Source organism: Oreochromis niloticus, linkage group LG4 (genome assembly GCF_001858045.2).
Source record: "Oreochromis niloticus isolate F11D_XX linkage group LG4, O_niloticus_UMD_NMBU, whole genome shotgun sequence".
Classification (NCBI taxonomy): domain Eukaryota; kingdom Metazoa; phylum Chordata; class Actinopteri; order Cichliformes; family Cichlidae; genus Oreochromis; species Oreochromis niloticus.
The window spans coordinates 1794448-1804778 of record NC_031969.2 but is presented as its reverse complement, the minus strand read 5'-3'; positions in this window follow the sequence as shown (position 1 = coordinate 1804778).

Below are 10331 nucleotides of genomic sequence, written 5' to 3'. Positions count from 1 at the left end.
TGACGACCGCTGTATGTAAACGAGAAAATGTCTCTGAGTGAGTGATGTAAAGGAAGACAAAAGAACGCATTTGCTAGATCAATGCATGTAAACCACTTTTGGTTGCAGGTTATTTCAGTTAAGGCTGTGTATGGATTAGGTACAGGCACCGTATTGGTACGTAGCATGGCATTAATGAGTCTTAAATCATGTGCCATACGGTACTTCCCTGTCCCCTGTTTCTCCACCGGCAAAATTGGTGTGTTCCAAAGGGATTGCGAGGGCTCAAGCACTCCTGCTCTCAACAACCCTTCAATTGTCTCAGCGATCCCTTCTTCTGCTTCAGGTTTGTGCTTATACTGTGGTCGTGAGATTGGCGTGTCTGACTTCAGCTGGAACAAAACCGGTGAGCAATTGGCTAGGCCGACATCGGTGGGTCCTGTAGACCACAGAGTGTCAGGCAATTTTGAAAGCTCTGCCACTGCGTCTGGATGATCTGTTCTCTCACTACCATGTGTTCTTGATATTTGCTGATGCTCTAGTATCACTGCATCACTGGACACACATGTAATACGGTATATTTTACATTTTGGTGCATAGCAAACATCTGGAATTTGGGTGGGTTGCCACCAAGCCTCATCCAGCGCTCGCCTCACCATCGTCCCCAACTCCTTAGCCTGATGACCTTCATGAACTGCCAATGTGATGTGTGGGGCCAAATCTGGTCCCATATTATACCAAGGCAATTGTTCATCTGTTAGTTTGACAACCGCTGCTACACCTTCTGGCCCCACATAGATATTTTGTGTTTGAACATTCCAGGTCTGACCCTCAAGTTCAGTCTGGAAGGCTTCTCGGTAAACATCATCATCATCCCTATCATAAAAGAGAGTGACATGGAATGGATCTCTAGGCGAGGAGTACACCACAAGACTCATAATCCAGGGTTTCCACTGTTGATATTGTCCCAGAATGCCTTCTTCTACCAGGCGCCCCCAGTAGATATCAGCAGGGGGTGGTTCACAGTTTTGCATCAAGTATTGATTCTTTGAGTTCGTTTCCAAGCACGGGAGCGACCTTCCACCTGGCAAAGTCACAGACAATCCATCCGAGGAACACATGATGGTGGCTCCCAGTTTGATGAGTAAATCTCGACCCATCAGATTCACAGGCACTTGTGGGGAGACCACATATCGGTGCTTCAAAGTCTGTTTGCCCAGCTTGGTCAGAGCTGGGTCTGTAAGTGGCAGAGTCATTGGTACCGCAGAAAAACCCACCACACTAACAGTGTGGTTAGAGATGGTTGCACTATTTGGTATCATTCTCAGAGTAGAGTACGTTGCCCCAGTGTCCACCAGGAAGGGCAATTCGGCACCTTCCACTGTCATTGACAGCATGGGATCTGCCATTCCCCTGCTGCAGGATTTCTGTGGGCTCCATCAGTACTGATCATCCCAGCTCCAGTCCCCCACTGGATACAGGAAGCGTGGCGCAGCGCTTGGATTGGGCGCTTGATGTCTGTCTTGGTAACCGCCTCTGCCTCTCTGGCCTCCCTGTTCCTGGTAATCTCTCTGTTCATAGCTTCGGGGCAACTCATGGCATTCTCGAGCCCAGTGCCCCTCTCTTCCACATTGGTAGCAGACATTCCATGAGTTCGTTCTGGGATTCCCTGAACCACGAGCTCTAGGTTCTGGTCGCCAGAATCCACCACGTCCTCTCTGTGAACGGTCGGTCCCCCGATTTCTCCCTGAGCGTCTTTGCCTTGGTATTCCACGGTCACCAGGATAAGAACCGGGAGTAGGTTCTGGTCCACCGGGCGCTGGATCAGCCTGGGGCTGAACAACCATCATAGGTTTACTAACCTCTTTCTCCTTTTTCTTAGAATTGTGCTTCTCACGGGCTTCACTCAGCTGTAATTTTAGCAGTTGCGCCTGTGCGTCTTCTAAGTCTTTCTTTTGTTTGTTTGCCGCATCTTGTTCCAGCTGGAGCCTATGTGTTACATGCCGCTCCCACTGGGTGGAGTCTGCTACTGCAAAATCTGGGTACTTTTCTAAATCAGTTGTTACTTTCTGTGGCAGCCCCTTCAAGACAGCGGCACGGAACCAAGCTCTGTTCTCACCTTCTTGACCTGGATGTATACCAGTTTGTGACATCCACTGTTCCTTAGCTTTTTCTAGAAATTCTCTTGGAGTGTATTTTGGATCCCAAGTTATTTTTGGTATTGAACCTACATTTGGTGTCATGTATTTTTGACGGACTGCGTCAGCTAGCATATCTTCTACTCTGCTATATGGCACGTCATTTGGAAGAGTTGTGGTGTTAGCAATTTCTTCCACATCTGCCAGACCTCCAGCTATCATAGTTCTCCCTGCAATGGCTCGAAAGTCACCCATCGCAAGCTCCTCCCCTTCTGTTAAGGTTCTTAACTTCCTTAACCAAGCTGCTCGTCCCTCTGTTATAGGGGGCAGCTGCTGAACTAGGGCCTCCAAATCCCTCATCTTGTATGAACGATACACTGGTTCCTGCTTTGCCCCACACATTAAGGGCATCTCCCGTTCTAGGTTATCTAAGCTACTCTTGAAGTGCACTTCCTTTTCTTCAGGCTTCAGCTGATTATATTTTCTGAACACAGACTGCCGTTTTTCTCACCCTGATGTAGTCTTGTCCTGATTGACCAGCTTTTGTTTCGGTTTCTCCATCCGATACACAGCTTTCTGCGATCGCAACTTCATTCCTGCCACTTTGGTGTCCGGTCGGGCTTCACGACCTTCCACACAGTCTGGCTCATTCTCTTCCTCCATCTCATCTTCTTCGTCAAGAGCAGCCAAGTTTTCTTTTTTTACTCTCTCTTCTACTTTGATTACTCTTCACAGAATGTCTGCCAGAGCATCTTTATCAGCTTGCACCTCTCCATAAACTTCTCCTATCCACTGAGGCTCTTCGATCCCAGCTGTCTTTACTGGCTGGGGCTGTTCTTTTCTAGCTGGGGTAGGCAATGGAGTAAACTCCAGCCTCCGAACCTCATCGGCTAGTGAGCCCCTCTCACCTGTTGAGGGGGTATCAGAGGTTCCTTTCTTCGGCCCCTCATGACTGGTAGCTGAGTTCACACTCGGGTGGTCCTCAGCTCCAGGTTTCCCTCGTGTTTTTAATGGATCAAACTCCATGAAATCTAAGGAGTTGGGAGATGAAATTGGGCCTCCAGCTTTAGCTGCGGCTGTTCCTCCCTCACCCATAGGCTGTAACACCCTGGGGCGTGCACTGAGTGACTGACCTGCTGCTGCAGGGGTGATATGTGCAACATCGGCAAATCCCCCAATTACTGTGGCCTTCTGTCCTTGTGGCACTCTGATCTCTCCTCCTGCTAGAGACAGCACAGGGAAGGCGTAAGGAGGGGGCGGAGCAGATGGCTCCTGGGTGACCCAAGGATAGAGCAGTTGCCAAGAATCTACTGGTGATGGATGTGGGGGTGGCAGCACTGTGTCTCCTAGTAATTCAGAAGAGGTGGGGAGAGGATTGAAAAGCAGTGCTAGCTTCGCATGCGCATGCTCCAATTTCTCTTTTGCTGTGTTCAGCAAATGTACTTGTCCCTCCAATTTCTTGATGTTTTCCTGCTGCCAATCCTGGAGAGATTTCAACATGATACGTACCTGTTCTGCTGTCTCTGATTTCTCTTCCTGTGGTTGGGGAGGTAAACTTACCTCTTCATCCTTCATCCAAGTGGAAATCCCTTTACACATTATTACCCATTTGCAGAGTTTTGCATGATTTTCCTTCAAGAGTTTTATTTCTGCTTTGGTTTGTCTGTTCATTGCATGAGTTAATGTTTCCTGCTGCAATTGCTGTAATCTTTTTGTACACTTCTCCCTTTCCTCCTCGAAAATCAGGTGAAGAGGTTGTCTATCTTGCAAGGTTTTTTGTTGAGCAGCACATAATTTCTCCACCTGTTTCCTTACAGCTTTAAATTTTTTGTCTGCTACTTTAGTAGTTCTTGAACAAGACACGTGAATGGCTTTATTTAGCTCTTCAAGCTGATAGTTCAGTGGCTTATATACTTCTTGTCCACTAGATGCCCCAGTTGGACTTTCCGCCATCTTGTCCCCCTAAACTTTCACAAAATGGCTGCTGTGTGTCTCCGCCCCGCAAGTTCCTGGGCGTCACTTCCTATTTCTTTGTCAGAAGCCCTGATGGCCGGAGAACAGACACTTCCTCCTTCCGTCAGAAGTGCTGTAGTCGGCCACACAGACACTTCCTCTTTTGTACCTGTTTGATATAAGACACTGACCAACACGGGGCCAGACAGCGCAGCTTTTATTTCACCAACTTCTTAAAACAGCCACAATAATCAACACTTCAACTAAATGCACCAAACCAGCTGCAATTCTTGCTCTAAAAACCAAACACAATTAATCACACCACTCTCTGTACGTGGTTTTCTATAGTCCGTGCAGCTTATAGACAAGGCCTAAATAAAGGAGGAAGTGCAGGCCATACTGCGCAGTTCTATATTTCAGTTGTTTTAAACATACACTATGTCAAAAAACAATTCTCTGCTCTTTCTGCTAAAGTCAAAATCACTCCGCTCAGCCAAACGTGCTATTTTAAATCAGTAAGAGACAAACAACGTTATTCCTTACTCTTACAGAGGCCTACAGTGTGTGTTTCTTTTCTTGTAATAGAATAGGTAAAAAGAGGAAATTGGCCGCACCCCGTAACTTTTGGCTGCTTGAATCGCTCAAAGAAGGGTGATGAGGCATAGAACTAGGTCTAAACAACCCCGCAGAAACGGGGAAATCTGTAGCTCCATTAACTCTGCCCGTGCAACAAACTGGTAATAAGAATCCTCTGTCTCACAGTGCATGTACAGCTCCAAATAAATCGCCTCAGCAACAAAGGTTAGATTAGCCGTTAATGACATATAGGTGAGCATAACCCTCCAATAAAGGAAAGTGGGCTGGTCCCTATTAAGTGCACTGAAAAGGGGTGAACAATAACTGCTTATGTGATCCTAATAAAAAGCCACCATTTATTTTATATGCACCAAACTAACCACAACTAACCTCCAGCTCACACCCCACACAAAACTCAAGCTTCTTCGTTTAAGGGCCGTCCTGTCTTGGCAATCTCAACCATCTCTACAAACCTTCTTAAACAAATACCGAGAAACTCAGGGAGCTGTGCTAAATCTATTAAGTCTGCCGATTGAGTAAACACATAATAATCAGTCTCTCCGTGAACTAAAGCCACCACATAAATCACACTGCCTGTCTGGATCACTTCAAGCCTCACAGACGAACAACGAACCATACTTCTCTGAACGACAGAGACCTGTGTCTCGCACAGCAAATAGGCCTATGTCCTGAAACCCAAGGCAAAGTCACATGAATTATTCCATATACTTTCTCGGTTTCCGCCGAGACCAAGAGAATATGGCACAGCAACATTTACTGCAACAATCCCCACTCCTCTAAATAGTTCTGTGCCAGCACTTGAGCCAATCCGTTGCCTACGTCTCCCCCATCAGCTAGGAGACTGAGAAGCTCTGGTTCAGTTAACAGCTCAAATCTATAAAAATAATGATCTCTTTCTGGTGTCTCACATTTCACAAAAAACTCTACCTCCACCTGTCCTGGCTCCCCCTGAATTACTGGTGTCAGCCGGATCAAGAAAGTAAAAGCAGTTAATGTGCTTGAATCAAAAGTACGATAGGGGAACCTTTCCTCCATTCACTGTCCAGGATTCCTTTTTTAGACAAGGAAACGCACTCAAATAATTTTTCTAAATTCTCTGCAATCAGGAGAATGCTCACGCCTTCATTTATTACTAACACTCTCTCCTCTCTTCGCTATTCTGTTTCAGTAGTTGGTCTAAAGCTTCTACTAGGCACAAACAATCATCCAGGAAGCTGGGAAACTCTACTTCAGTTAGAATCACTGTTCTATGAAAATCATACTCTATATCCTCTGTCTCACAGCAAACAAACACCTCCACCTGCACCTCTACTGACTCACCATGATTTACTGGCGTCAGCAGAAAAGTAAAAGTAAAGCCAATTACGTCTCTCTGATTCAATCTAAAAAATGGAGGGTCTGCCTCGCCCTTTCAATGCACAGATTCCTTCAAAACGAGGAAAACCCTTAAATCATTCAAAACTAATACATCACCATTTATCACTGATTTCTATTTTCGTCAAAATCATCCTTGCATTAAAACTACGCGTCCGGTTATCCGGTCCGCTTTTAAAAGGAGAAGTAACCGCACCCAAATTTTTAACTGCGCACTTTGGCCAGAAAGAAAAGAAAAGAAAGGAAAAAGAGACCTCAAAGCCACTCTCACACACAGCCTGCAGCCGGCGGCACTTAAATCATTTCAGACAGTTTCTTACGTCACAGTTTTCAGCTGTACCGTGTAGGTCACAGCAACCCGGATATCTACACAACGCGCGTATTTTATGAGACCGCCCCAGGTCCGCAGACTTCGAGGAAATGTCAACAAAAACACAGCTTTTCACGGACCGCGGCAGGTCCCCAAATTCACTGACCAACTCACAGGTAATGCTTTTAATTGTCTCTCATAACTCACAGTATTTATTCTCAGAATTATTTCAACACAACAGACCTTAGTTTCACTTTTACTGCTCGGCTCGGTTTGGTACAAAACCTCAAGCTCACGGCTGGCCTGAGTTTCTCTTAGCTCATATATCAACTCCTCGGACCACTACGTCCGATATTTACTCTTTTTCACAGATAAGTGTTTCTCAAAATGATCCTCTGATCATAGCTATTTCTGAGGCCACAACTCTCAGCAGCGCCACCTGAGTAAAATCTTAGTAAACGTCTTTACTAAGGGGGGAGTTCTTCAACTCCGTGACTAACACTTATTGAACCATAAACTGACCAATAAACTCTTATATTCTCTTATTCTTTAATCACTCATCAATTTTCTCTCTATTTCCTTAAAACAACGTCTCTAGTTACTTTTAGCTCAGTGCTGCTTTTTCCTGAGCCGACCGTAAATGCAACAATACACTTAAGTTTCACTTTCGTTGCAAACAAAGATTTTCATTTCAACCAAAACTCAGAGATCAACGGATAACTTCTTGACCACATATTTTAGACTTATAATCCAATACAGCACAATTTCAGTTTAAGAGGTTTGTGCCTTACCTTTTGTTTTGCGGGCCCAGCGGTCAAAGAAGCCACCCGAGACGTCTGCCAGTTTGACCACCAATCTGGCTTGACCCCCGCGGAAAGCAACACCTGTCTCTACAATGCCGGCATCCTCCACCAAATCTGTCGCGAAATCGATCAATGTAGAGCAGTGAAACAAACCACGGAGGCCCCAGAAAAGTGCAATCAAACGGTGAGTTTATTAATACAGAACAAAATTACAGCATGAGTCTTCTCTCTCTCTCTCTGCTAAAAATACATGTGGAGAACACTTTTAAAGCATTGGGGTATACGCCCCCCCATGGTGTCAAATACAGGTCAAAAATACATTATGTACAGTCATTGTTTTGCAGACAATGGTACATCTTGTACATTTTTAATAGCTAGACACAGACATATAACTTCTCTTTTCCATAACACCTTCCATGCACAATCATAGTCTTAAGCCTTCAGAGTATCTGAGGGCTGGTTATCTCCTCCAGTCATCTGTTACCAGGTCGCTAAAAGGGCAGCCGGTTACAAAAAGGTCAAAGACACTTGCCTTTTAAGGTAACCAACTTCAAGCTACAGGGTCTCTAAGAGCTAATAATGGACACTCGTCATTAATCACTAAGTAGACTAAATTGCAGCAAGTCTCAAGAAGGAGCAGAAGACACTTGGGCCTTCACTCAGACCTGTCCCTAGATTTATGTGTATTGTAAGCATGCATGCAGTCAACCTTCTATGTTCTCATCTTCCCTCAACATGTATCACCTGGACACTCTCACCAGTGAAGCTTAAAACCCTCTTGGATGGAACATCAACTCTAAACAAGCACAGATATGCAATGTGTATAAAATGAACTCTACCTGTGAATAGAATGAATGTGATGACAAACATATTCAATGCAATATGAACCCTGTAAGAAATATTACTAATCAAATAATGCTGTAAAACATGTTATTAATGCAATTATAATAATGCAGGTTATATGGCAGCAATAAAACAATTTCTGAATCTCCACACGGCCCAGCAAAAATCTTTGAGAATGGAGAATAAACAAGCAAAATTAACACCTGATGAGAAATGTTCAGAAAAACAACAAACCAGATCAGGCCTAATCCAAAAGACAGACAGAGGAATGCATAGTGGAATAAACAAAAGGTTAAATTAAGTTAGAGCTTATATATTCAAATTAATAATAGGAAGGATAACAACCTGTAAATTGGTACTAACAAATGAAACAAAATTGGGTAGACAACCATGCCCAGAATGAATAGAATGAATGAAAGCAGATAATTCACACAAAACATATTAAATAAATTAGAGAAATGCATAAGGTATATTAAGGCTGTGTCATTGTTCAGCCAAGGAAAGTGTGTGAAAAAGCAAATGTCTCCAGCTTGGGAAGGTGTGAAACTGCGGATCACATCGGCCCCTGATGGATACATAATGAAATATAAAATAATAAACTGTTGTATATTAGTAGTAAAGTAGTGTATTGTAATATACTATTGCTGTTAAAAAAAGGAAAAATAAAACAATGATAACATTAATAATGACATACTATTAATAAGAAGAGGCACCTCATTCAGTTATGATGTGAGATGGATAATTGTTAAAAGTAGTCTGATTCAAGCTTAAGGTTTGCTCAAACTCAGTACAATGATATATGAGATGAAGAAAATAAGGAAAATACCTGATCTAATCAGGTGCATAGAGACACTTGACCTGGTTGTAAACCTGTCATCCTAGATGAGACATTGTTGAGATGAAGAGCAAACCTATACTAACAACTAATAAGCTAAACCCTGTATACAACAGCTAAAGCTACAGGTTTGAGAAGCTGAATAAAATGAATTAAATATGTGGACACTACCAAGCTGATGAGCAAGTTACACATTTTTTATTTTTATTTGTTTTTTAGAGCAGAAGCTGCATATTAAAGCTCACACACGCAGCTGTTTGTGAGCTCAGTTTTTTCCTCACACTTCTGCTTTGTTTCTGGCAGCAGCTTTTTCTTTTTCTTTTTGTGTCCTGACTCATGTGTGTGAAGCCTTCATGCCATCGGCAATTTGTTTTTTGTTTTTGTTTGTTTGTTTTGTTGGTTTGGAAAACAAATTTGTGATCATACTTGTGGATCACAGTGACACATAATGATTAGGCACATGATTTATTAATGCCTAGTTTTAGAGCTGTGAGCTATGAGCTCTAAGCAATGCAAAGTTTTTTCCTAATTTAAAAGTTTGAAATATGTAAGATGTGTGACACGTATGAATTCTTTGGAAAAAAAAAAGGGAATTGCCTAAAATGCCTTAAGTCAAAATGTAGTGTTGCATCTACAAAGAAGAAAGCAGAAGAAGCATTCAGTAACTTGAAAGTGGCGTTACAGACAAATACAGTTTTGGCTTTGCCTGACTTTGATAAGCCTTTCTACTTACATGTAGATGGAGGTGCAGGTTACATGAAAGCCGTGCTAACAGGCATTTGGAGAAAAACAACGCCCACTTGCATTTTACTCCTGTAAATTAGACTCTGTTGCGTCAGGCCTGCCTACGTGTGTGCAGGCCTGTGCAGACGCAGCAGAGGCAGTAAAAAAGGTCAGCTGACATTGTTTTAGGGAACAGTTTAATCATCAAAGTACCCCACGCAGTGAAAGTTGACAAAGAGTTCGATTAGTCTGCAGAAACAGGAAATATGTGTGCCTGTGGTGTGTCTGTGACAGGAAATCGTGTGTGTAACAGGAACTACATGCCCATAAAAGGAGCTGACTGTGTCAAGGAAGCAGACAGAGTTGTAGAAGCGAAACCGTTGACATCCTCACACACGCAGGCCAAGAGATAAATATATATACTGACAGACAGTATGTTTTTTTCAGCTGTGCAACACTTTGAGATCTTCTAAAGACACTATTAGAAGTAGTTACATTGCCAAAACAGTTAGCATTATGTAAATGTGCTGCACATCAGAAAGATGAATCAGCCATACAGCAAATTGTAGACACTTTAATGTCTACATCCATTATGCAAATACCACTTGATGTACTTAAAGATGAACCAAAAGCAGCGCCAACCGCAGAACAGGGGAAATGGTTAAAGTGTGGAGCACAACTAGAAAGTGATCTTATGACTTGTGAAGGTAAACCAATACTCCCCAAGTCCCTACACAGAACAGCAGCATTGGTGACACATGGGGTGACCCATGTTT